This window comes from Bufo gargarizans, chromosome 1 (genome assembly GCF_014858855.1).
Source record: "Bufo gargarizans isolate SCDJY-AF-19 chromosome 1, ASM1485885v1, whole genome shotgun sequence".
NCBI lineage: Eukaryota > Metazoa > Chordata > Amphibia > Anura > Bufonidae > Bufo > Bufo gargarizans.
Window position 1 is genome coordinate 408,998,687 of NC_058080.1, and position 27,230 is coordinate 409,025,916.

At 45.0% G+C, this 27,230-nt stretch overlaps 1 protein-coding gene across 2 annotated transcripts in view; it reads left to right on the forward strand.

Annotated features, from left to right (window-relative positions):
* The first annotated feature begins 17,109 nt into the window (after window positions 1-17,109).
* The window catches only part of LOC122932067 (prostaglandin reductase 1-like), a 68,944-nt gene continuing 58,823 nt past the window's right edge, over window positions 17,110-27,230 (forward strand). Inside the window, exon 1 of one of the 2 annotated variants that reach the window (XM_044286263.1) lies at window positions 17,110-17,225. The gene's annotated coding sequence lies outside the window, so the exon portion shown is untranslated. Of the gene's footprint in view, window positions 17,226-17,569; window positions 17,597-27,230 lie in introns of those variants that run through there. The other variant, XM_044286268.1, reaches the window with a different exon arrangement.

Genomic DNA, 27,230 nt, shown 5'->3' on the forward strand with positions numbered 1-27,230 from the left:
TAACAGCACCCCCATCCAACAACAACTGCACCAGGGAGGAATGGGAAGCCATTAACTCACTCAAAAGTGACTCCACGATCACCGTGAAACCCTCGGACAAAGGAGGCAACACGGTGATCCTGGATACGGCCGATTATAGAGCCATGTGTGAACAGATTCTCCGGGACAAGAGAAGTTATGAGGTCTTATCATACAATCCAACAGACTCATATCTAGTCGAACTCATGGATATTCTGCAGGATGCTAAAACAAAGCAATTAATCTCAGCAGAAGAACTGGATTTTCTATATCCCAAACACCCGGTAATCGCTACCTTTTATAGCCTACCAAAAGTCCATAAAGGGACAACCCCCCTGAAAGGGAGGACCATTGTCTCGGGTGTAGGATGTATTAGCCAGAACCTGGGTATCTACATCGATAAAGTTCTGATGCCGTTCGTAGTGTCCCTGCCATCTTATGTCAGGGATACGATGAATCTGCTCAAGAGACTCGATGGTGTGAGCATTGAACCACAGGCTATCCTGGGCAGTATCGATGTCGAGGCTCTGTACTCGTCTATTCCTCATACAGCAGGTCTGAAGGCAGTTGAACACTTCCTGAGTATGAGGGGCCTCCAATTTTCTCAACACAACGCGTTTGTTCTTAAACTCCTTGAGTACCTGTTGACGCACAATTTTTTCTATTTCGGCACGAGGCTCTATCACCAGCTCAGGGGCACGGCGATGGGTTGTTCCTGTGCGCCGGCCTATGCCAATCTGCTCCTGGGCTGGTGGGAGTCTACCTACGTGTTCTCTGAGGAGGTGTCGTCGAGTACCGGGCCCATAGGCTTGTGGGCCCGTTACATCGACGACATCTTCATCATCTGGAACGATTCCAAGTCAGCTTTCTCTGACTTTGTTGACAAATTGAACGTTAATGATGTAGGCCTTAGGTTTACACATGAATCTGATCCAGTAAGCCTGCCGTTCCTCGATATTACCATCGCGAGGAAAGGCAGTGATGAACTCTCGACAACTATCTTTAGAAAACCCACTTCTACTAACTCAGTCCTTCACTGGAGCAGTAGCCACCCCACCGCCCTGAAAAGGGGTATTCCATGCGGCCAATATTTACGCCTCAGGCGTAACTGCTCCGAGGGACCTGAGTTTAAGAAGAGGGCTAAGGACCTCAGGACCAGGTTTCTCAATAGGGGGTACCCTGATAATGTACTCAGGCAGGCTTACCACAGGGCGGTCGACACTGCCCGTTCGGACCTCCTGGTGCCCAGAGTGAGAACTCCTCAGGACCAGAAGATCCGCATGCTGGGCACTTTTGATGGCTGTGCTGATAAAATACGAGGGATCCTAAGGAAACACTGGCCCATCTTAATGATGGATCCAGAAATTAAGGAAGCCATACATGACTACCCCCAGATAACGTTCAGAAGGGGCAGCAACCTGAAGGATCTCCTTGTACACAGCCATTTTACATCAGTGCCTAGACAGGGCACCTGGCTCGACCGTAGGCCCACAGGCTGCTTCAGGTGTAGTGGCTGTGTAGCCTGTGGACTTATGCAAACTGGCAAAACCTTCTTCAGCTCTAATTTGTCGAAAACGTTCCCCATTAAAGATTTTATTAATTGCAAGACGCAAGGTGTTATCTACAAAATCACCTGCGATTGCGGATTGGAATATGTGGGAAAAACTAGGCGCGAGCTAAGAAGGCGCCTTGGCGAGCATCTTGGCGACATCGCCAATAATAGAGATACAGCAGTATCAAGGCATGTTCATGACCATCATCAAGGAAATCCAATTTGCCTCAGGGCAATTGGAATTGAGAAAGTTCTGCATCCAACCCGTGGTGGAGACTGGGACCGTGTGTTACTCCAAAGAGAATCTATATGCTCGGAACAGTCTCACCCACGGGACTCAATGAACAGCTCAATTTTAGCTGTTTCATTTAGTTAATTGGTATCTGCATGTATAATACTTCATCTACTTTTGCCTTCGTCCCACTTTCCTCCCCCCCCCCCTTCTTTCCCATTACCATCATCCCTTCTCCTTTATCCCTGTGTTTAACTATTGGGCCAACATATTCCAGATTCTACTGTTGTCACATTTTGTGCCATTAAATACCATTTCCATAATTAGCACCGCTGCACATCCGCAGCCGTGCGGTCCGACGGTGCCTTGAATCAGCGTCCCGATTGCCTGGCAACCGTCGCGTCATCTCGCGTGCATCAGTGAGATTGGACGTGGTGACGTCATTTCTCTCACTCACGTCCGCCCACGTACCTCCCTCTCTCCATGCGTTTCACCGCTCCGCGCATGCGCGGGCTTGTACCGCTTTCGTCGATTGAGGGAGGAGCGTCTCAACCAAGCCTCAATCTGGGGCTGGTTTCTTCTTCAAAAGGTAGCGGTTTCCAAGTGCTACCCAGGTTACATCAACCTATGCGCCTGAACTGGTTATTAGAAGAGGGGTCTCTTATCCTAATTCCCCTCTTCCCCTATACCACACTGATTCATACCCGGATCGTGGTGTGATTTTGTCTCTGTGCAGGACGCACGCTTGACACCACTGTCAGTACATCCTGCACAGACTCAGCCCAAGCTCCCGTTCTTTCCCCTGATGAGCTTGTTACTCATCCCCTAGCGAAACATGCGTGTAGGGACCAGGTAAGCAAGGGCTAATTAGGGCGCATCAATTCCAGGGTGAGGTTCCTGTAGGTGACTGGTGGCGGTCACCGCCATCCGGTCACATAGGCCATTGTAAAGCTCTAGGGCATCACTAGGGCCAGCCAGTACTACAGATTACCCTGCGTTGTACAGTTGTCGCTAGCAATGGTGTGCTCATCTATCAACACCGGCTAGTCAATTGCTGTCTCTGGAGCGCCGCATCGAAGCGGTAGGACCACCTGATTATAATCTTTGGTGCCGCCGAGCATCACTTAGTTGCATGACTTGATTTTGTGCACCATCAGATCCTGTGTGATAAACCGCCGCGCTGCTCCGTATTTATATGTTGTTATTCATTATCATGGGACCTATTTTCTAATATTCTCTGATTAAACGTTAAGTTTTAAATTTGACCACTCATTACACTAATTTCTGTCTGATATATATTTACTCACAGAAATTTTCATTTCCTGGAGACCGTAGACAGCACACAATGGGTTAACTCGATTGACCCCTACTCAAAGCAGAAGACATGTTAAATCAGCAATATTAATTAAATATGCAAACAATCAATCACTTTGGCACATTCCCTTTTGGTGTCTATAAAGGGTTGCACAGAAGACAAGACCATGTATTTATCTGCAGCAATAACATATATTTATTAAGGGAGGGAAGTTGTGCTACCTACGGACTCCAGGAAATGAACATTTCGGTGAGTAAACTTCACTACTTCCTGGACGTCCTATGGCAGCACACAAAGGGAGTTCTGTAGCAATTGAAAAAAATCAAGGGAGGGTTCTACACCAACTGCTTCCTCGATCACTCTTTTGCCAAAGGCAGCTCTAGTGCTGAGACGTTCAGTCTGTAGTGTTTTACAAACGTAGACGCTGAGGACCATGAGGCAGCTTTACAAATTAGATCCAGTGCCAATTCTGCCCATGAGGTTGACGTGGAGTGCGTAGAGTGTGCTTTTAAAAGAAAAGGAGCAACCCGACCATCCAGTTAATATGCGTCTGAGATTACATTTTTAATCCACCTGGACAATGATGCTTTTGAGGCCTTCTTACCCTTATTCGGGCCTGCAAACTGGAGGAAGAGGTTTTCGTCCCTGCTGAATTCTTGTGATGCTTCAATATAAAAGAGGGCCGCTCTTCTTATGTCTGGCAATCATAGAGACTGTTCTTGAGAGTCTTCAGGATTATCTCTTAATACTGGTAGAACTATTTCTTGATTCAGATTAATTGCAGAATTAACTTTAGGTAGAAAACCTGGGAGGAATCTAAGAACTAGGTGGTTAGAGAGATCTCTGAGATAAGGCTCTCTGGAGAATAAGGCTTGCAGTTCTCCCACTCTTTTCACAGATGTAATACCAAGAAGAAAGAGAGTTTTAAAGGATATATATTTTATAGAGGCCGTTTCCAGAGGTTTGAAGGGTGGCAAGGTAAGTTGCTTAAGAATGATTGGCAAGTCCCTTGTGGGAACTGGAGGATGAAATTCTGGTCTTAGGTTCTTAATTAAAAACCTATCTACCACATTTTATTAGGTCATTCTTCCATTTAGGTGAGTATTAATGGCTGTAAAGTGAAACTTTAATGTGTTGTATTTCAGACCCCTGTCAAAGCCTTTCTGTAAAAACTGAAGAACTGCCGCCAGAGTGTCATGTTCTGCCTTATTTGAACACCACTTCAAATAAGTTCTCTAAACCCTTGAATAGGTTTTTGTAGATGGTCTCCTAGAGGACATTATTGTATCTATGACCGCATTGGAGAGGCCTTGGCTTGCGAGTTCTGTCCGCTCATTCTCCAAGCCGTTAATTGGAGACTGGACAAATCTTGATGGTACCGATGAGCTTGGGATAGAAGATCCCGGCACAGTTGAAGTTTTAAATATCTCCCTCTTGAAAACGAGAATGCGAGCAGAAACCAGGCCCTCCTGGGCCAAAACGGCATTACCACAATTGCTTCTGCCTCCTCGATCATGATCTTCTTCAAAGTCCTCATGAGGAACGGGGGGAAAAGCATATATCAGCATGTTCTCCCATGAAATGGATAGACCGTCTAGAGCTCAGGGACGATCCTGTTTGTAGAGGGAGCTAAATTTGGTTGTCTTGGCATACTCCCTGGTCACCATAACATTTATATCTGGAATTCCCATCCTCTGGGTGATCTGAAAAAATACTTTCTTGCTGAGGCTCCACTCGGCAGGATGAACTGCTGTCACTACCAGAGCTTTGAGACGTTCTCACAGCTCTGTGTCTCCACCCCTGTGATGATGTCACTTAGAGTTTGGAGGTGTTCTCACTGTTCTGTTTCTCCGCCCCTGTGATGAGGTCTTTACTCCCAGCTGTCTCTCCTGCATTTGATTTCCCTGCCTTTAAATCACCCCTCCTCCTATTGCAGGGCGTGGATTATATTTCTCTTTTCAGTTGTAGCTCTGCCTTGAGTATCTTCACTTCTTAAGCTACTAGTTCTCTGGACCTGTGTTCTGCTGCTGCAAGCACTCCGGATATTGCCAGCGGCCCTTGGATCCGTCTTCTCTGCGGCTGCAGCTCCATCAGCTAAGTGTGCAGACTTTGTTGTGTACCTGGTGATTTCCTGACTGGATCTGAGGTGGCCACGGTTCCCTCCATATTCTGAGCAGGGCATCGGTGGCCGTGCCCCTTCCACTATTGTAGGGGTTACAGGGCTCATCAGTCTAAGGTACGCGGGCATGCCTCGTTCCACCATTTGGATCCGGGCATGTGCTTTAGCAGCATAGGGAGAGTGTTGAGGGTCTGACAGGGGTCACCCTTTCTCTTCCCTAGTTTGGGTCCGGTCAGTAGCTCTTCTTACTGTGTATGCTCTGGTTACCCTTAAACAGCCGTGACATTATAATCCACCAAAACTGTCTTTGTTGACATGGATCCGCTTTCTGACCTGGTTGACTGCATGCAGGGTCTTTCTTTGGAAGTAGCGGATCTCCGTCAATCTGTGACTCAGCTACAAGCATTGGGCTCTGCTCCGGCTCATGGAGTCTGTTGCGAGCCAAAGGTCTCACTTCCGGAAACGTTCTCCGGGGGCAGTGAGAATTTTGTTCGCTTCAAAGAGGCATGTAAACTCCATTTTTGTTTGTGTCCCCACTCCTCTGGTAATGAGGAACAGAGGGTGAGGATTGTCATCTCCCTGCTCAGAGGTAATGCTTGGGCTTTTTCGCTGCCATCAGGGGATCCTTCCCTTCGATCCGTGGAAAGATTTTTTGTGGCCCTGGGGCAGATATATGATGACCCGGATCGTGTTGCTCTGGCAGAATCGAACTTACGTGTTCTATGCCAGAACAAACTGTCTGCGGAGCTTTATTGTTCTGAATTTTGGAGATGGGCAGCTGATTCAGGCTGGAATGATGCTGCACTCCGAAGTCAGTTCTGTCATGGTCTCTCAGAGGGTTTGAAAGATGCCTTTGCTTTCCATGAGAGACCAACGTCCTTAGAGTCTGCCATGTCATTAGCGGTACGCCTTGACAGGCGTCTAAGGGAAAGAAACAAGACCTCTCCGTCCAGCCATTGTCAGTCTAGGGGCAATAGTGCGGACTCATTCAGTATGCAGGGGTCTCATCCTGTCTCGCTCCCCTCTGAGGAGGAGCCCATGCAGCTAGGCCGACTTGCCCCTGATAAAAGAGGATTTAGTCCTCAGAATATGGTGTGTTTTTGTTGTGGGGGCATAGGTCATTTGGCAAATGTTTGTCCGTCTAGGAGATTCCTGAACTGTACTAAGAGCGATAATAAGAGAAAAACCTCAAGAGGTAGATCATCAAGTTCTGCTTCATCTGCTACTTTGGGCAAAGTTGATGTGGGAATTGATGCTTTTACTTTGACCTGCAGTTCCCGTTTTCTCCTGTCTGCCAGGGTGGCGCTAGAGAGCAAAGTCATTCCTTGTGAGATTTTTGTCGATAGTGGAGCGGCCGTCAATCTTATTGACACTCAATTTGTAGCCTTGCATGGTTTTCAGGTTTGTACATTAGAAAAGGATATACCTGTTTTTGCTATTGACTCTGCCCCACTCTCGCAGAGATCTCTGAAAGGCATTGTTCACAATATCCGGCTAGCTGTAGGTGACACTCATGTGGAGGAGATATCTTGTTTTGTCCTTAACGGATTGCCTTCTCCTCTAGTTTTGGGGCTACCCTGGCTCACTAGACATAACCCCACTATTGATTGGCAAGGAAGGCAAATAAATGAGTGGAGTGACTTTTGTAGAGAGAATTGTCTCACAGCGATTTTTGCAGAGGTGTCTACTAAAACTCTGCCATCATTTCTCTCTGATTTCTCGGATGTGTTTTCCGAGAGCGGTGTTCGGGAGCTACCTCCTCACCGGGAGTTTGACTGTCCCATTAACCTCATTCCCGGCGCCAAGCTGCCAAAGGCACGCCTCTACAATCTCTCACAACCGGAAAGACTCGCAATGCGAACCTATATCTCCGAGAGTCTCGAGAAGGGGCATATTCGTCCCTCAAAGTCACCTGTTGCCGCGGGTTTTTTTTTTGTTAAAAAAAAAGATGGCTCTCTGAGACCTTGCTTAGATTTTAGGGAGCTGAACCGTATCACGATTCGCGATTCCTATCCCCTTCCTCTGATCCCGGACCTCTTCAACCAAATTGTTGGGGCCAAGGTGTTTTCCAAATTGGATCTGAGAGGCGCGTACAACCTGGTCAGGGTCAGAGAGGGGGATGAATGGAAAACGGCCTTTAATACCCCTAACGGGCATTTCGAGAATCTCGTTATGCCTTTCGGCCTGATGAATGCTCCGGCCGTCTTTCAGCATTTTGTTAATAGTATTTTCTATCATTTAATGGGGAAATTTGTATTGGTGTATCTTGATGATATTTTGATTTTTTCCCCTGATGTTCAGACCCATCAGGATCATCTTTTTCAGGTCCTGCAGATACTGCGGGAAAATAAACTGTATGCCAAGCTGGAGAAATGTCTTTTTATGGTATCGGAGATTCAATTTCTGGGTTTTCTCCTCTCTGCTTCTGGTTTTCGCATGGATCCGGAGAAGGTCCGTGCTGTGCTGGAGTGGGAGCTTCCTGAAAATCAGAAGGCATTGATGCGCTTTCTGGGTTTTGCTAACTACTACAGAAAGTTCATTTTGAATTATTCCTCTATTGTCAAACCCCTTACTGACATGACAAAGAAGGGGACGGATTTTTCCTCTTGGTCGGAGGAGGCGCTGGCAGCCTTTTCTAAGATTAAAGAGAGTTTTGCGTCTGCTCCCATCTTGGTGCATCCCGATGTTTTCTTACCTTTTATTGTTGAGGTGGATGCTTCCGAGGTGGGTGTGGGTGCAGTTTTGTCCCAGGGCCCCTCTCCTGCCAAATGGCGACCTTGTGCCTTTTTCTCTAGAAAACTCTCCCCGGCAGAGAGAAACTATGATGTGGGAGATAGGGAGTTGTTGGCCATCAAGTTGGCTTTCGAGGAATGGCGCCATTGGTTGGAGGGGGCCAGGCACCCTATCACCGTTTTTACCGACCATAAGAATCTGGCGTACTTGGAGTCGGCCAGGCGTATGAATCCGAGACAGGCCAGATGGTCTCTGTTCTTCTCCAGATTCAATTTTGTTGTTACTTTCCGCCCTGGGATCAAGAATGTGAAGGCTGATGCTCTCTCTCGCTGTTTTCCGGGAGGAGGAAACTCCGAGGACCCGGGTCCCATTTTGGCGGAGGGGGTAGTTGTTTCTGCTCTATATTCCGATTTGGAGGCCGAGGTCCAGGCTGCCCAGTCTGAGGCACCTGCCCGTTGTCCCTCCGGGAAGTTGTTCGTGCCTCCTGAGCTACGTCACAAACTCTTTAAGGAACATCATGATACGGTTCTTGCTGGTCACCCCGGGAGTAGAGCCACGGTAGATCTCATTGCTCGGAGATTTTGGTGGCCGGCTCTTCGTAAGTCTGTGGAGGGTTTTGTGGCGGCTTGTGAGACGTGCGCTCGCGCTAAGGTCCCTCGTTCACGACCTTCAGGTTCCCTTCTCCCGTTACCCATACCTTCCCGTCCTTGGACACACCTGTCCATGGACTTTATCACGGATCTTCCTCGTTCCTCGGGGAAGTCGGTGATCCTGGTGGTCGTGGACCGTTTTAGCAAGATGGCTCATTTCGTTCCTTTCCATGGTTTACCCAATGCTAAAACGTTGGCGCAAGCTTTTGTCGATCATATTGTTAAATTGCACGGCATTCCCTCTGAGATTGTTTCCGATAGAGGCACGCAGTTTGTGTCCAGGTTCTGGAAGGCTTTCTGTTCTCGCCTGGGGGTTCGGCTGTCCTTCTCTTCTGCTTTTCACCCGCAGTCGAATGGTCAGACTGAGCGCCTCAATCAGAATCTGGAGACATATTTGCGCTGTTTTGTGGCAGAGAACCAGGAGGATTGGTGTTCATTTCACCCTCTTGCTGAGTTTGCTTTGAACAACCGTCGTCAGGAATCTTCTGATAAGTCACCATTTTTTGGTGCATATGGGTTCCATCCGCAGTTTGGGACATTCTCGGGAGGGGCTCTTTCTGGTTTACCTGAGGAGGAGAGATTTTCCTCGTCTTTGTCTACCATTTGGCCAAAGATTCAGAGTAATCTCAGAAAGATGAGTGAGAAGTATAAGCGTGTGGCTGATAAGAGACGTGTGCCTGGTCCGGACCTGAATGTGGGTGATCTGGTGTGGTTGTCTACAAGAAATATTAAACTGAAGGTTCCCTCCTGGAGTTTGAGGTTTCCAGAATTGTGGACTCTCGCATTGTCCGCGGTTCTCTTCAGTACCTCGTTCATTGGAAGGGTTATGGTCCTGAGGAGAGGATGTGGGTTCCGATGTCGGACATTAAAGCCACTCGCCTTATCAGGGCATTTCATAGGGCTCATCCTGGGAAGGTGGGTCCTGGGTGTCCGGAGTCCACCCGTAGGGGGGGGGGGGTACTGTCACTACCAGAGCTTTGAGACGTTCTCACAGCTCTGTGTCTCCACCCCTGTGATGATGTCACTTAGAGTTTGGAGGTGTTCTCACTGTTCTGTTTCTCCGCCCCTGTGATGAGGTCTTTACTCCCAGCTGTCTCTCCTGCGTTTGATTTCCCTGCCTTTAAATCACCCCTCCTCCTATTGCAGGGCGTGGATTATATTTCTCTTTTCAGTTGTAGCTCTGCCTTGAGTATCTTCACTTCTTAAGCTACTAGTTCTCTGGACCTGTGTTCTGCTGCTGCAAGCACTCCGGATATTGCCAGCGGCCCTTGGATCCGTCTTCTCTGCGGCTGCAGCTCCATCAGCTAAGTGTGCAGACTTTGTTGTGTACCTGGTGATTTCCTGACTGGATCTGAGGTGGCCACGGTTCCCTCCATATTCTGAGCAGGGCATCGGTGGCCGTGCCCCTTCCACTATTGTAGGGGTTACAGGGCTCATCAGTCTAAGGTACGCGGGCATGCCTCGTTCCACCATTTGGATCCGGGCATGTGCTTTAGCAGCATAGGGAGAGTGTTGAGGGTCTGACAGGGGTCACCCTTTCTCTTCCCTAGTTTGGGTCCGGTCAGTAGCTCTTCTTACTGTGTATGCTCTGGTTACCCTTAAACAGCCGTGACAACTGCATTTTGGCTCAGCCAATCTGCTGCAATGTTCTCTGTTCCCCGAATGTGGACTGCTGTTAGGCTCCGGAGATCTCCCCTTTTTCAGCCGAGAAATATTCAGCCACCACTTTAGATCTACTTTTGTGGATGGGTAAATTCTGAGGAATCTGTCTAATGAGAGAGTATTCCTGTCCCATAAGTCCAAAATATTTGTTTGCAGATGATGAAACTGATCTCTCGCCCAGGGAACTCCATTTATCGCTGAGGTTAGAGACCCCAGTAACTTCATCGCTGTCCTGATGGAGACCCGGGAGTTCTTCACCAAATGGTGGACTCTTTGGACAATCTTGCGAATTATGTCGTCTGATAGAGTGATCGTCATTCGTTTGGTGTCGATGATGAATTCCAGAAACTGAAGATGATTGGATGGATTTAGACTCAATTTCTCCAAGTTGATCAGAAAACCGTGCATGACAAGCATCTCCAGAGTCACCTGTAGGTGAAGCTTCAATTGTTGCTCTGAGGAGGCTCTGACTAACCAGTCATCCAAGTATAGGACCACGAATATCCCCTGTAATCTGAGTGCCGCTGGAAGAACCATGATCACCTCCGTGAACACACGTGGAGCTACTGAGATTCCAAAGGGAAGGCATGTAAACTGATGGTGAAGATCATGAGAGGGCATCTGTATTGCTATTCTTAGAAAATTCCTTTGGGCTGGAAGGACTGGTATGTGGAGATAGGCATCTCTCAAGTCTATTATTGATATAAAATCGCCTTCTTGCAGGAATGCTGTAACAGAGTTGATGTTCTCCATACTGAACTTTTTCTTGATTAAATATTGGTTTAAATAAGTAAGATTTAACACTAAGCCCCATTTTCCTCCTGTTTTTGGGACTGCAAAAATATGAGAGTAGACGCCCATCCCTTTTTCTGCAGAAGGAATGGGTTCTAGGGCGTTTTGGGCTATAAATTCTTCTAATAGTTGCAGAAGAATTGGATTCCCTCCTCTGTTGACAAAAAAACGGTCTTTGAGTACTTGTGTCAGTTCCAAAGAATAACCTCTCTTTATTATAGAGAACACCCCAGAGTCTGATTACGTTGAAGACCAAACAGCAGCAAATGCTGATTATCTGCCACCAACTGGAGGGATTGATGATCTGGTGTCATAAATCAGAGGACTTCTGACTAGTGATCTTCTTTTTATTGTCTGCGCTTGGTTTCCATATGAACTGATTCTTTCCAGTAAATATTCCTCTAAACTTTGGAGATCTTTTGTTTTGGCGATGAAAAAAGCTTAGTTGTTGGTCTTTTAGGCTATGGAAATGAGATACCCCTGGCTTCACTTAGGTTTTTCAGTATGTCTTCCAGCTGTTTACCAAACAGTGAAGCTGGCTGAAAGGGCAAAGCACAGAAGTGATACTTCGATGGTGCATCTCCGGAACACTGTTTGATCCACAACGCTCTTCTGGCTGCTGTTGATAGAACCATGAATCTGGAGAACTTCAGCGCATCCACTTAAGAATAGCACAGAAAATCTGCTTCAGATTTCATGATAGGAAGATTCTCCAAAATTTCTTCTCTAGGAACCCCTTCTTGTCAGTCAGTTGACTAAGCCAGATCCTTAGGGTTCTTGCTACTGGAGCTGAGGACAAGGCAATGTGCACAGATGAGGTTGCGGCCATATAATCTCTCTTTAAAAAGGAGTCAGCCTTTCTGTCTAAAGGCTCTTTAAGCAGAGAGGAATCCTGAGAAGGGAACATAGCTCTTTTAGAGAGCCTGGCGACTGCCAAATGTACCTTAGGCGGTGCTTCCCAACTGGAGATTTCTTTTGGGTCTAGTCTGTAAACTGCTTTAAACCTTGAGCTTTGATCCACTCTTTTATCTGATTTGGGCTACTCACTCTTCAGGCACTCTTTGAGCACATGATTAGGTTACTGGTAATTTAATCAGGGCCTCTCCCTTAAACCTTTATAGTTTCCCCAACCCCCAGCCTTCCAAATAAACACACACAGCCACTGTTCGGATTAAATCGGCCACAGCAGCCTTTTTATTAATAAAATAAATACATAACATAAATAAAATAACATTAACCCTGACAAGGGAGATCGTAGAAGCCCCAAAATTTAACATCCTTAAAAACCCAACATGGCACTTCCATCTTGCCTCCAGCCGTAAAATACCAGCTCAGAGACACCAACTGATGGACGCCTCTCCAAACCAACCAAGTACCTCAACTATAAGAGTCCAGCCCCACCATTGAGACCCTCCCATTTTCCAATACCGTCCTATACCACCAGCTTCTAGGATCTCCCACAGCCACGACTGCTGCGACAGCCACTCAACCTGACAAAATCTCGACCCTACCCAGAACCACGCCATCACCACCTAATACAACCAATGTTGATGTTTTTTTTTTTATATATAACCAAACCCTAGGGAGGGAGGGTGGGAGTTCCTTTCTCTAACCAAAATGGCACCCACTCCTACGCAGTCCCCTAATTGTATAACCCTAAAACCCACCCCCTTTTCCTAACCCCTCCCCACCTAACAGCTATTAACTCCCTCCAGCCCGGCCCTTTCTACCAAAACCTATCATGTCAGCCTCCCCTTAACTCCCATCCTAGTCCGGCCTCACTGGATGAGAAGGGAATTATTTGCCATTAGTTGCAGGGAAATAAAAGAGTTGCTCTTTTTTAGATTTATTTTCTGTGTTCTTTCCGATTCCACAGTCTGTTTAACCGCTTTCATGAGAGAGGAGACTCTATCACTATGGAAAAGGTACATATCCTCAGAGGCCCTTATAGATGAATTGTCTGAAGATATACTTTCTTAAGCGCTGTCAGAATCAGAGGCAGTCTGTACAAATTGTGGTGTCGTTTCTCTGTGCATTATTTTAGTTTTCTTAAGCTGCGTGCACTGGAAGCAGATTTTGCAATGTATCTCTAATCTGAGACTTAAATCAGTCCATAAATGAAGAGGCCGGGGTTTGAAAAGCTGAAGATATATTAGCTGGAAGGTTGAACACACTCTGTGTGACTTGCGTTTCCTCTTATGGGAATTCATTCTGCAGACAGAAACAGAATTGGTTAAATTAATCTTCTAACCCCTTAAATTAGCCAGATGTCACCCTGCAACAATACCTCTTGCACTAGAGGAATCTGCTACCCGGCAGAGCGGACGCCGACTGAGCGTGCGCTGCAATTTAAAAGATTTATTCCTGTAATCTCGCGAGAGCCAAGGCATCAGCATGGCTGGTATTGTTCTACTACACAGAACACAGAGTGGGCGGGTGCACTAGAGTAATTTACCAGACCACTTTATCAACTACTGAAACCTCGCAACCCGAAGCACCAGCTCACAGAAGGCAGGGTAGGAAACCAGAGGTTTCACCTGAGGAACAAACACACAGCTTGTGTCAGGCATATGCAATCAGGACAAGTTTTGGCTGAGGGACAAGAGCACCACTTGTATAACAGCACGCTTTATATAAAGTTTTGCGCTGCCATGAGGGACTAGCGACACCGATAGCATACAGGCAACCTAAATCCATGTCACTGCTTGAGGAGAAGAAGAAAAAATACATGGTCTTGTCTTGTGTGCAACCCTTTATAGGCACCAAAAGGGGATGGGCCAAAGTGATTGATTGCATATTTAATTAATATTGCTGATTAACATGTCTTCTGCTTTGAGTAGGGGGTCATTCGAGTTAACCCATTGTGTGCTGCCGTAGGACGTCCAGGAAATAGTATATAGGTGTGTGTGCAGTTTTTTCACTGCTTGTATATATTTAGGGTACACTACACTGCGATACTGGTTGCACGACAGCTGTCACAGCCAGCATCGTAGAGTGGTGGTGATCTCATAGAAATGTATGATTATGTAATAATATAACAGGCTATAGCTACTAGAGAGGGGCCTGGATGTATTTCTGGAGTGTAATAATATTACAGGCTATAGCTACTAGAGAGGGGTCGTTGATCCAGGGAGTTATTCTGATTGCCTGATTGGAGTTGGGAAGGAATTTTTTATTCCCCTAAAGTAGGGGAAATTGGCTTCTACCTCATTTTTTTTTTTGCCTTCCTCTGAAATAACTTGCAGGATGACAGGCTGAACTGGATAGACAAATGTATTTTTGTCGGCCTTATATACTATGTTACTATGTTACTATGTATGTGATAGCAGAGTGAATCACAAAAAAAATTCTGCAGTGTTGTATTTTTTTGTGATTCGCGCTGCTATCATATACATTTCTATGACATCTCTGCCACTCTGCTATTCTGGTCGTGACCAATGTTGCTGTGTAGATGTACCCTTATGTGTGGGTTACATTCAGTTGGCTACTTGTTTTTGTAACCGTTGATTTAATGACTAAAATTGGCCCTGATGTAGCCTCAACCTTGTAATTTCATAGGTTTTATTGCAAAAAGACCTTCACATGTGACGTTGTCATGTAACCTCAGCCTTAAAATAAATGCTGCATTTTTAATGAAAATTGTATGTAACTTCATTATGATACAGAAGAACTGCTCAATCCATGGTGTGAACATTACTCATGACTGGAGCCTGCTGCCTTCAGTATGGCGCCAAGAACTCTGGTTGTCAATAGATGTAATGTCCCGGAGTGCCATTACCACTCCTTGGCACCTTGCTACCATTTACTATAGGCTAATATAAAGTGTCATTTAATGTAGTAGTGTATTTAACTTTATTGTGCATAATTATTCAGGTAAAACTGTTATGTTCATGTGATTGCTTGGTATACCACTAGGTGGCAGAAACACTTAGCAGTGCTAGTTCCAGGGAATGGACTGGATTGTCCATTCTCTCTCTCCCTCTAGAGGGAGAAGAAGGAGAGGATGAGTTAGCTAGGGAGTAAGTCAGTCTACCCTACCCCCTCATGGGGAGAGGTTGTGTGAGGAGTCTTGTCTGACTTAACCCCTTCTAAGGGAAGGCAGCAGACCTGGTCCCTGCTGGACAGGTTCTGTTAGTCTTATGCCAGCCTTATCACTGGAGGTTGTGCAACACCAAGCTAAAGCTAGAGCTTGAGGTACTCCAAGCCATGACAAGAAGTTCCTAAGATTATCTACAGTAAGAAACTGACTACTGACATAGCTGAGCTGAGACAGCTACAGAGAGGATACAGCAGAGAGGAGTTTGTTGCAGAGAGAGGTATTTGTCTGCCATTTGCCTGCTTAAACCTATTGACGACCAAGATAAAGTCTGGAAACTGTATGGAATACCATTTATGCCAAGTAAAGCAACTGTTCAACTGTTTACCAAGTCTGGATTCAACTTTGCTCTACACCATCCAAGTTCACCTACCCCTTTTTGCACTACTTTGGACCACACCACGTCTGGGATCAGCAAATATACAGGTAGGAACACTGTGACACATGTATATAACATCTACAGAGACTGTAGGCCACCCTGCACCACTCTGGCAATCCTATCCTGGGTACCAACATTACCATCTACAAAAGGGATGCAAGGTGTCTTCTGACATATGGACCCGTCTGATAAGAGAAGTGCGGCCCATCAGAGTCACGGCCACTTCTCAGCTCGTGCCTTGGGGGTCTGCCGGACGGCTCACCAGTGTGAGAGACCCGGCCGCTGAGGGAGAAACTGAAGGACCCCCAGTACAAAAGTGAGAGGACCTAGTCTGTAGTGCCCAAGTGTGGCCTAGAAGTTTGTCACTGGTCCCCTGGAGGCATGAAGAAGATGATAATCTCATCTGGGATTCCTGGAAGGAGCACGTGTCGCACCAGGGAGCTTATTGGCCTAAGACTCCCCCCAATCCCGGAGGAGATCCTCGCGGAGCTGAGCCAAAGTTCTGATCAGGTTGTGCCGAATCCAGCAGAACCGCCTGGAGAACTTCCCATAGATCAGGACCCGCCTCTGTAAGAACCCGGTCATGGTCCCGATATAGCCCGGAACCGACTGTAGGAGCTGGAATACCTCCATAACCATCTCCACCATCCTAAAAAAAAAAATGACCTTAGGAGTCAGTGTGGACTGTGCTTGAATGGTGAGGGCCTGTTGGCACGTTTTATGTGTTTTTATATTTTAGGTTCCCGTTTTTGTCCTCACCTGGATAGTAGCACTTAGTAAGGACTCCCCCCAATTCCAAACATTGCCGAGTTGCGCTCAACAGCGCCACCTACCTTTGTTTTCTTTTTCCCCCCTTTTCAGGTTATTTGGGAGCCTCTGCTAATGGTTCTCATGACCTTTGCTGCTACAAGGGGAAAGGGACACCCCAGGAGCTGGTATAATGCTTTTGTTGCTGTATATACTTTTATTCTGACTGCTCCTAAATAAGGGGGTATATAAGAACCCCTAAAATACGTTGAGCCCACCTGTGATGATAATAAAAGGAAAGCACCAGAAGTAAGCCCTGGGTACTGCCGTGTTTATTCCTGATACACTACAAGCGATCCTGGTGGGGGAGGTAGAGTCAATGGGTGTCTTGAGCTTATCCCTTTGACCTCCTCCTCAGTGAAGTGAGTCAACTCTTTTTTCTTTTATCTTGAAATAGCTTTTATTGCAATTATTTGATTTTAATTATCAGCCTTTATCTATTGACAACCAGAGTTCTTGGCGCCTTCCTGGTGACAGTTTTTTTCTTTCCTTTCTTTATACACATTTATGGAGTAGTTTGATCTACTCATCGAGCCTTCCACTCTTCACACTCCCATACTAGTCCCTTCCCTCCTTTGTCGCCCTGCTTGTTATTCCGAGATTCTTTGGGGTTTTTATTCCAAAAGGGTCTTCTGACTAACATTCTCAGTTTTTCTATTTTTTTTCTCCTGCCTTCAGTATGGGAGAGGGCAAAGTGCGGCCACTGAGTTCATCTTTGGGAAACTGATTATGTATTAGAGGAGGGGCAGCACACCAGGAAGGGAAGTTGTAAAAAGCACTTTTTTCTTGGACATTGAACAGTCTGTGGTGACACTTCAACAGCACAAGGCTTACAGAAGGATTTGAGCACGTGGGCTTCACATTCTGCAGGTAAATCTACAGATACTTGGAGACCACTGATGAGAATGCTAGTCAGAGACCAGCACCTTCTCCATTCAACTCTGGGCTACATACTGCACCTTCATATTATAGGGGTTGCTGTTATCAATAGCAACCATGGGGGTCTGTTGAATATGTACAGGACATGTGCATCGTCACTTGTAAAGGTAACGTTTCAGTATGAATTTAGGTGGTGGTGACGTTTCAGAGATTTTGCCTTTAGGACATGTTCACATGTAACATATTTGTACAGGAACTTTCTGTGATTGTTCTGTTTATTTGAGGTGGACCTTGCAGAAATCCATACGCATGCTGAAAAAACAACCCTGTTCATATGGATGTAAGATATTCACAAAGCGGCCGTGTGTAAACTTATCCTGAAGGCTATTCACACAATGGCATTCCAGACGTATATTGTGTCCATAATGCTTGTGTGTGTCATGGCCCAATGCAGAGTTAAAGGGGTTACCAGTCTGACACACATTTACAACAGTTTTTTTACAAGCATATTTGGAGGACTCCCCTTTCCTGCAGCTCCCAGGATTCATTGCTGTTTGCTCCTGTTAACCCCGTCCTCCCGAGCATAGAAAATAGTCCCTCATATATAGCCCCAAATATACATAGGGTATGTAATGCCCCCACAATTTCCTCCTCCTCTGTTTAAAGGGAGATATAGTGAGATATTTCTCTGAATTTAGAACTGGGGATGAATAAATGAATGGTGTCTAGGCCACAACACTTGCTTCATATGAGATCACTATGCTAGCAGTGAGAGAAGGGGAGCAGGGTGTTGGTTGTGGGTAGGGTTGCCAACCGTACGGAAATGACCCGGACAGTCCGGGTTTGTAATCCTGTGCCCGGGTACAAGCCTTTCTCAGACCCAGGCACAGGATTCAAACTGCAGACTTGCACACCTGACAGCTGGCGCTGAGCGGCGGCGTTGGGTGTCCGTCAGCGGCAGATGAGGTGTCAGCAGCAGGGACGATCAGCTGTCACTGCGGGCGATCAGCTGTGATACTAGCGCAGGGCGGCGCTGTCTTCAGACACTCCCTCCCTCCTTTAAATGTTTTCTTTTACTATTGTTCCTCCTTGTGTTTCCTTTTACACTACTGTCCTCTCTGATATTCTGTCTGCTTGGCCCGTTCCTCAGTTACAGCTTACGCTCCACAGCTGGACCCACCTCCGGCCTGTGGAACGCAACTTCCGGCCCTGATGTGTTCCACCCGTATTCGGGTTTGGCTTGAAGAAAAGGTGGCAACCCTAGTTGTGGGTTAGAGAAGACACTAGTAGCTTGTGATGAGGCAGAACTTGGTTTATTTGTGTGGATTAAGTTCTGAACATACAAGACATTTCAGAAAACTGTAACAGCAAGTTTTACAGATATACGGTACACAACTGGTAACCTGGTCAAGTGATATTAATACACAATACTGTACATGGTACATGCTGTTGCATCCCCTACACCCCTTCTTAATGGCATGTGCATAATTATACAACATTCAGTCTCTTTTGTAGAAAACAATGACTTTCCATTGGCAAAGGTTTGGTGAGTGCGTCTGCAGCCATCTCCCCTGATGGACAGTACTGGATGTTGATAACTCCCTGTTCTTTCATGTCCCTGAGCAGATGATATTTTACATCAATGTGCTTGGTTCTTGGTAATAATCGTTGTTAGGTAACAAGTTTTCTGTTCCATTGTTTTTCGGATAATCTGGTTCCATTGGTGTTCTCGCTTCCTTTGCATCTTGCATATAAAAAACTGTTCTGATATTTCTGTAATTTTCTGGTTAAGAAGATAGCTTCCATCCTCTTCCCGCTATATTTGAATTCCTAGGTAGTGAGTAATGTTCCCCAACTCTTAAATTTAAAAATGTTGTTTCAGTTTGTGAACTATTTGGTCATAGTCCCCTTCTTGTTCAAAACACGTCAAGATATCATCAACGTAAATTAGGATATATGCACATTTGTTCTCTTGATTCTTTAAATACAGACATGGATCTGCTTTATTTCTTGAGAATCCTTCTTTCGTGAGTATTTCGTTCACTTTTTCATTCCACACTCTCGTCGCTTGCTTGAGCCCATAGATGCTCTTCTGCAGTTTGCATACAAGGTTCTTTTCCTTCTCAATTCCTGGTGGCTGTTCCATGTATAGATCCTCCTTGATGTCTCCATACAGAAAAGCAGTTTTGACGTCTAGGTGCTTCACTTGCATTCCTTTTCTGGGAGCAATGCTAAGGAGTGTTCTTATGGTGGAATGTTTCACAACTGGAGCAAATGTCTCATCGTAATCTTCTCCAAATTTCTGGGAGTATCCCTTGGCAACTAATCTTGCTTTGTATGTATAGATGTTTCCTTTTGCATCGTATTTCACCTTAAAAGTCCATTTTCTTCCGATAGTTTTGCGACCAGGAGGGTGTTCTGTTAGTGACCAAGTTTTATTTTCTTGAAGTGATTTTATTTCCTCTTCAGCTGCTTTTCTCCACTGATGGGCTTCCCTTCTCGGCTCCTTAGGATGTTGGCTCCTGTGTTTGATGTGTTTTAGTAGGGTATGATAACCTGCGGGGTGGCATCCTGGTTTTGGTTCATTACACATTTCAAATGGTGTACTTTCAATAGCTTTTGATGGGAGCCTGTTTGGTTAGGTAATGCAGCGTCTGAAATCAAACATCTGTTCATTTCTACAAGAGTGTGATTCTTTCTTTCTGCTATGCCGTTTTGCTCGGGATTGTATGGTACAGTTGTTTAGTGTATAATACCTTGTTTCTTTAGGTATGATTCCATCTCTGTACTCATATATTCCCCTCTATTGTCAGTGCATATTATTCCAGGTTTCCTTTGAAACTTAAAGATAGTAGGAAAAGTTTCTACACCCCCGCTATCATAAAAAGGTGCTCAAGTCCGTATGACTCACCCAGTCAAAAAAAATAATTAATAGTATTGTCACGGCTGAGGATGGGGAAAACCCTCAGCCGTGCGATGCCAGAAGATGAATGGTCGATGCAAGGCCAGGACAGGAATCAGGGAGCAGGTCACCTCCAATTACATCCCTAATTCTGACCCTGTCTCCTAGCCGTATGAGCCGACCCTGATGGTAGGAGGGCTCATACTCTGGAACCTAAAATTCCTACTAGCCCTCAGGGTGGCCCTGGACTAGGAGCAGGGTAAGACGACCTGTTCCTCCTAGAAACGGAGGAACAGGAGTCTCACTGGCCAAGCTACATAGAAAGGGAGACACAAACAGCTTATGGCAATGGCAGGTAAATGAAACAGAACAACACCTACCTGCCACAGACACAGAGCCTGGAACCTATGTATAAGTGCTGCTGTCCACAAGAACACAAACGGACACAGCACACACACCACACATCACACAGGAACTCAGGACCATAAGCTGCAATAATCCAGGAGACCAAACACACACCTTCATAACACCATGTAACATAACTTATGACCAAAAGGGTGGCCCCCACTGGCAGATGGTATATCACAGGAGGATGACTCCAGCTAGCCATGGCTGAAGTACCCCCCAGACTACTGATCACAGCAGAGGCTAAATAGCCCATGTAGCCACACCCACACACAGACACACCTAGTGCACACACACTAGGAAGGAAGTTAACCCTTCACACACCAGGGAGGGGAAGACAGCCACTTAAAGGGGAATACACATACAATAAACCCCGTGCACACCAGACAAGGAAAGTGCACACATATAAACACACGTTGCCATAGGCAACCGCATGCATACACAGTGAGCAGCCCAGCAACCAGCTCCAGCTGCTACACCGCCAAACTATATGTTGCCAATGGCAACCACACGTGAGGCAACAAACCCAGAGCCCTCACCTGTGGTTGACAACACAGAACAAACCGCGGACAACCGCATGAGACCACAAGAGTCACGACCATAACCATGGTCGTGACAAGTATATGTAATGTGAAAGGACAGGCACTCTACATTCGGAAATCCAAAAATGGAATAAACGCCTGATAGCATATATGAATAGATGTAAATTAATTATAGAACCAAAAAGGCAAGCAAAAAAAAGGATAAAGCATAAAACATCAAGCAAATCCTGCGATTAGGTGTAACAGATAGATAAAATAAAAATAAAAAAAGACTAAAAAGACTGCAACAATGTATTACTCATAAAATAGGGTTATAAACCATATAACAGGGGTATGGCAATGTTTGGTTAAATATATATCACAAGAATGGTGAAATTGATGAAGTGGATCAATATTAAGGTAGTCTATCAGCTGATATTCCCATATATTTCTCATCAAAAATCCCAATAATGATAATCAAATAGGTATAGCAATGGTACTCGGGTACTTGATATGCAGTCCCGTGTAAATAATGTCCTTTAATAGACAGTCAATTCAAGTAATGTAGCATCCCTCCACATACTCTTAGCACCAGCTACACTGGTATCATTTACATACGTGAGTATAAACGCATATACAGACAGAAGCGGTCCAGTGTTCGGCTGAGCTAACTGTGGCGTCCCACGTAGCACCAGCACTGTGACCGCAATTACCTGTCTCGGCGTCTTTAGCTGCTTCAGCCGTCTGTGTTTCGTCTCCGTAGCGTACGCATTCAGAGAACCTTGTGAGTGCAGCGTCTGTCATGTAGCGTGCCAGTAGTCGTGCTGGACTGGTTGAATCTTGCATGAGGGGCTGTCCATATAGATTGGAAGCGCTACCAAAGGATTACTGGAGGTTATAATGGTATTAGTAGTCCATCATATAGGTGAAGGTATTATACAAATTATACCAGGATAATAATGAGTTGATATGTTTTATCTATTTATCATCTGATAAAGCACATTTTTCTATATCATTTTGTTATGTTTTGTACTTATGCTAGGTTATCACCAATATAGTTTGAGGCCGTCTAATAATAGCTAGCCAATCATCCCCAATCAGGACCCCAGTGTAGCTGACCAGCTAAGACCTGTCCTAGGTTGCTAATATAGCTTATATGTTTATGCAGCTAAACCTGACAATAACCTTAATACAGTTCTTATGTTTGTGTGTTAACGACAAAATCAGAGTTATTTACAGTGACTTCATGTTTGGATGTCATAAAACTGTTATATATTGTGTTGACAGAAGCAGAAAAGATAATATGCCTTTAAGATTCATTATATAATGTAAGGTAAGCTCAATGACACAGCAGAAACAGCAGAAAGCATAGAGTTAAACTGTTGTTGCTGGGCAGGAGTTTTGACCAATCACAGCCAGTCTCTCACACAGCCTGCGTGGGAAATTTTCCTAGCAGGAGCTGCTAGAATCATTACACCAAAGGAGAGAAGCTGAACAGACATTCGTTCCACTAAGAGCTGTGTTTTATAGAAGCAGAGAGGCCAAAATAGTTCCACCAATTGCAAACTACAAAGTTCACAATCCAAATTTAAATTCCATATTGCAATCCAAATTGAATACAACCATACTAGATCATACTCAACCAATCTGTAAATAGTTACTGCTAACTGCATACTGCAAATTGTGACCAAATTCAGCAGGTAGAACTATTAGTTAGACCTCTCTGAGAGATCATAAAGGGCTTAAATAACTTAAGGTGAGAGTACAGATACTTAAGAGAGAAATATATCGACCATTTTATGTTGAATGACAAGATTGAACTGTTGAACCACCATCTTATGCATACCGCTATTTTGTGATATCTTTTCAACACGTGTTATGTACATGGACTATCTGCTGCAGAGGCGGCAGTGTTATATATGAAGAAAAGTTGAAGTTAATAAAGAAGTTATTTCAAGCATTCGGTCTGCTCTTTAAACCCACTGTTTCCATAGAACGGTGCTAGAGGAATTACAGAGTAATAGACAGTCTGGTTAGACAAAAAAGTCAGAGCTATCAGAATTCTTCTAATGTCACAGCGCAAAAAGCACTTCATGGTGCTGCTCCTGGAACACCCAGTGCTGCAAGGCACCAATGCTAACCACTGAGCTACCATACTACCCACAGAAGGGGTGTAGCTATATGGGAAGCAGGGGAAGTGGCCCATCCAGGAGGAGGACTAAAAGATTTTATTGTCAGGGCCCCCTTAACATTATTATGCAGTGACACTGTTGGAAACAGATCGAGTAGCTGCCGGGCCTCGTCTGAAAGATTGATCTTAACTAGCCACAGGAATGGAGGTTGCACTGGAGGAGGGGGGATTGCAAAAAAGTTGCTTGGAGGGGGAGGGGTTGAGGGGGCCGTTCAAAAATTTGCTGCAGGGCCCAGTCATTTCTAGCTTCTCCATTGACCCACAGAGTATTTTTCACCAATATTTACTCCTGTATGTTGGTAAATCTATTGGGGCCTATATCCAGTCTCTGACACTCCCAAGTGTCAAATGCAGTGCAAGTTTTATTGTATTTTTTCTGCCACACAATGGAGTAGCATCATTTGTAATTGACCCCAATTGAACAGTACTTGCCCTTCAGTCGCTCTGCTGATTCTTTGATCACGGCTGGGATCATGTAACTGGCTGAGGGCTCTTCCTTTCACATTGCAACCGAATGTGTGCCTATTCAGCTGCATAATGTAGCTGAACAGGGAGAAAGAGGGGTCATCTGGTTGTGACAGTAAAAAACAGACAGAATTTTTTTTTTGTATCCAATACTTGTACCTCATCCCCCCCAATCCATTGATGTCCATACAATTTAGATAGCTGAAGGCTAAATGATCCCTAGGCCGTTGGGGTTCCCTCCCAACATCACCATACACATGCACACTTACTGAAATTCCTTATTCACATGTCAGTGATTCACATACGTGCGCTGTCTATGTTCTCCATGTGCAGCACACGTACCTATTCATTTTAATGTGTGTATTCACACATCTGTGTTTAAGCCTGGTCCGTGGTTTTAGCAAGGGAGCATGCCTTATTTTGTCTGTGTTTACAGATCCATCATGTCTTTTATTATCTATTGGTCCTTGAAAAACACGGATGCCATTAATTTTCAGATGTGCAGTGTCTGTGGAACACGGACACACGGACCAAACAGGGTATCTTTACAGACATCTTCATGAATAAATCACTGACCATCTTATCATGGATTTCATCACGGATATGTGAACAAGGCCCAAGGCTGCTGTTTTGCTGTCCGCAGAATGCGGAAACGCAAAACACTGGTACCGGCCATGTGCGTTCCGCCAGCCCTATGATAGAAATGCCTATTCTTGTCTGCGATTGCGGAAAAGAATAGGACATGCTTTATCTTTTTTGTGGAGCCACGGAACAGACTTACGGATGTGGACAGCACACGGTGTACTGTCTGCATCTTTTGCGGCCCTATTGAAATTAATGGGACTGCACCTGTTCTGCAAAATTGCTAAATTGATGCAGACCCAGAAATGCGTTCGCGTGAATGGATCCTTACTAAGAACCCCACTGAAGTTAGGTGCACATAAATTATTAAGAGGCGTACACTTCTTAATAAATTAGGCGCCTCTTTCGGCAGGCCATGCAAACCAATACCCGCTCTGAGCTATGCCAAGCTGTGTTCTGCTAACAAGGTTAATGTCACAGATGAGGTCAGAAATTCTCTTCCCTACTCACACTAGAACCATACAAGTCACTGTAAGACTACCTGTGCACAGTGTAGATTTTGTAAGTAGAAGATCTACATAAAATAAGCATACCAAAAGTAATAAATACTGCACAAAATACTGTGCCAAAATGTTGGTTTATTTTTGGAGTGAAACTATGCCAACTTAAAGGTGGTGTAAACTTAGACTGGACACCCCCACCCCCACTGGTTGTCCCCTATGCACGTGTCCTCGGGTGCCTTATTGTAAATGTGGTCCTGTCGCTAATACGCCAATCAAATTCATGTGGTGATCCTTTGTGTCTTTCTCTGTAGTGTCACCATAGCTATGCACTAGAATATCTGCAATAAATCCTACTACAGACAGGCCTTCTAACTGCTTCATGTTGCTTGTGTTGAAGTTCTTCTGGAGCAGTAACAATCCAAAAAGGCACGTGTAGCCATCAATAATGCCCATGAGAGCCCTGAATGTACTGGGATAACTGCTTTAGTGTCCAGTGATACTTGCCAGAAGCCATCCTTGGCACCCAAGACAGGGAACTTATTTACTTTTGTTAAGCTTGGCAGAATTTCTTCTGTGCTGTGCATTGGATAATGTGAGTGTTTCAGTTCTATATTTAAAGAGTCACAGTTTTTTCACACAATTTTGTTCATAGTAAATGGGGGCATGTCAGAGCTAGCCAAGATCCTGAGTCTGATAAAAGAACTGCATCTACACAGCTTTTCAAGAGCAGATGAGCAGCCTGTGTGTCTGGTCTGTAAGTGTGTTCTCCACGACCACCCCCCATCCTCCCCCCACACACATACCTGCTATGTGGGCTACCTAGATGAAGCTAGTTGGTAGTAAGATAAAGGAAGTCACTGCCAGTATAGTACTGGCAGACTTCCAAAGTAGGGAGACGCCCACTGCTTCTAAGAGAAATGCATCTAGCTGTGCACATAAAGCAGGGAATAACGTGGCTGAGAAAGATATTAGGGAAGCCTAAGCAAGACTTATTTCTTCATAGTTATGATTGTTTTGATGAAGCACAGCCATTATGCACCTTTTTATTTTTTATTTTATTTTATTTTTTAAACTCTGTTACGCCTTAAGTGTGGGTTTGATGCATATTCATAGCTTGCCTTGATTCTTAACAGCAACCATGCTACTTATCCATGCTGAAGGTTCTATGACCTTTGTATTACTTCCAGCTTATCTAATCTTTCTATTTTCACCTTTAAAGCCTCATTCACATGTCAGTGTTTCACGGACGTGTGCTGTACGTTTTCTCCACGGACAGCACACACCCCCATTCATTTTAATGTGTTTATTCAGACATCAGTATTTTAGCACGGTTTGTGGGTCAATGTTTATAGCATGGATGCATGCTCTATTTTGTCCGTGTTCACGGATCCATCACGTCCATTATAATCTATGAGTCTGTGAAAACCACGGATGCAACACGGATGCCATCCGTGTTGCATCCATATTTCACGGATCATTAAGAAGAGATGCTTTGAAAATTATTTGGTGTCAGTGAAACACGGATGCAATACGGACAACAAAAAACGGACACACGGACCCAACATGGATTCTTCACGGACAGCTTCACGGATGCATCACTGGCCACCTGCTCATGGATGTGAGCATAAACACGGACGTGTAAATGAGACTTAACTGCTATGAGTGGAGCTTGCACTCTAGATGGTTGTGTTGTACACGAAGTATTGCTTTATCTATTTCTAGGTTGCACTCTCAGGTAGACACACCAGTCTTTGTAAGTGTCTCTATGTTTACTTTTGATGGTGTCATAAGTGTGGGGTTATAGTTTTTTGCTGATCATGTATTAATATGTTCTACATTCAGAGTAAGCAGACCAATTTTCTGACATGTATCTGCTGAGAGAAGTGGCTTGCGTTCACCTTTCACTTGGAATTGCAGTAGATAAGCTTTATCATTGTATGTCCAATTTAGATTACATTGACCTAGAGGTATCATATATGTATTATTATAGAATTTTAATTTGACATTTCTCATCTGCACTGTTGACTTTTCCTCTACAAACGTTTTTCTTTAAACTTAAAGGGAACCTGTCACCAGTTTTATGGTGTCCTAACTAAGGGCAACATAAATAAGTGACTGATTTGCTTAGCAAAATGCTGGGTCACTTTCTTTAATTGACCCAGTCAATCTGCCAACATCTTGTATTGAAAAGCTCCAGCTGATAATGATGAGTCCTGAATATTCATGAGCTCCTGACTCTCCCCGCCCACCTGCTGCTGAGTGACAGTTTGTTTCCATATGAATCAGCAGCAGGGGGGGCAGGGGAGTGGCTATAGCTCTGAATTAAATATACGCTGGACTCAATGACATCACGCTGGACTCCAATCGGCTCATTAGCATGCGGCATCTTTGTGTGTATATTATGAGGTAACCATCTGTCACACCAGT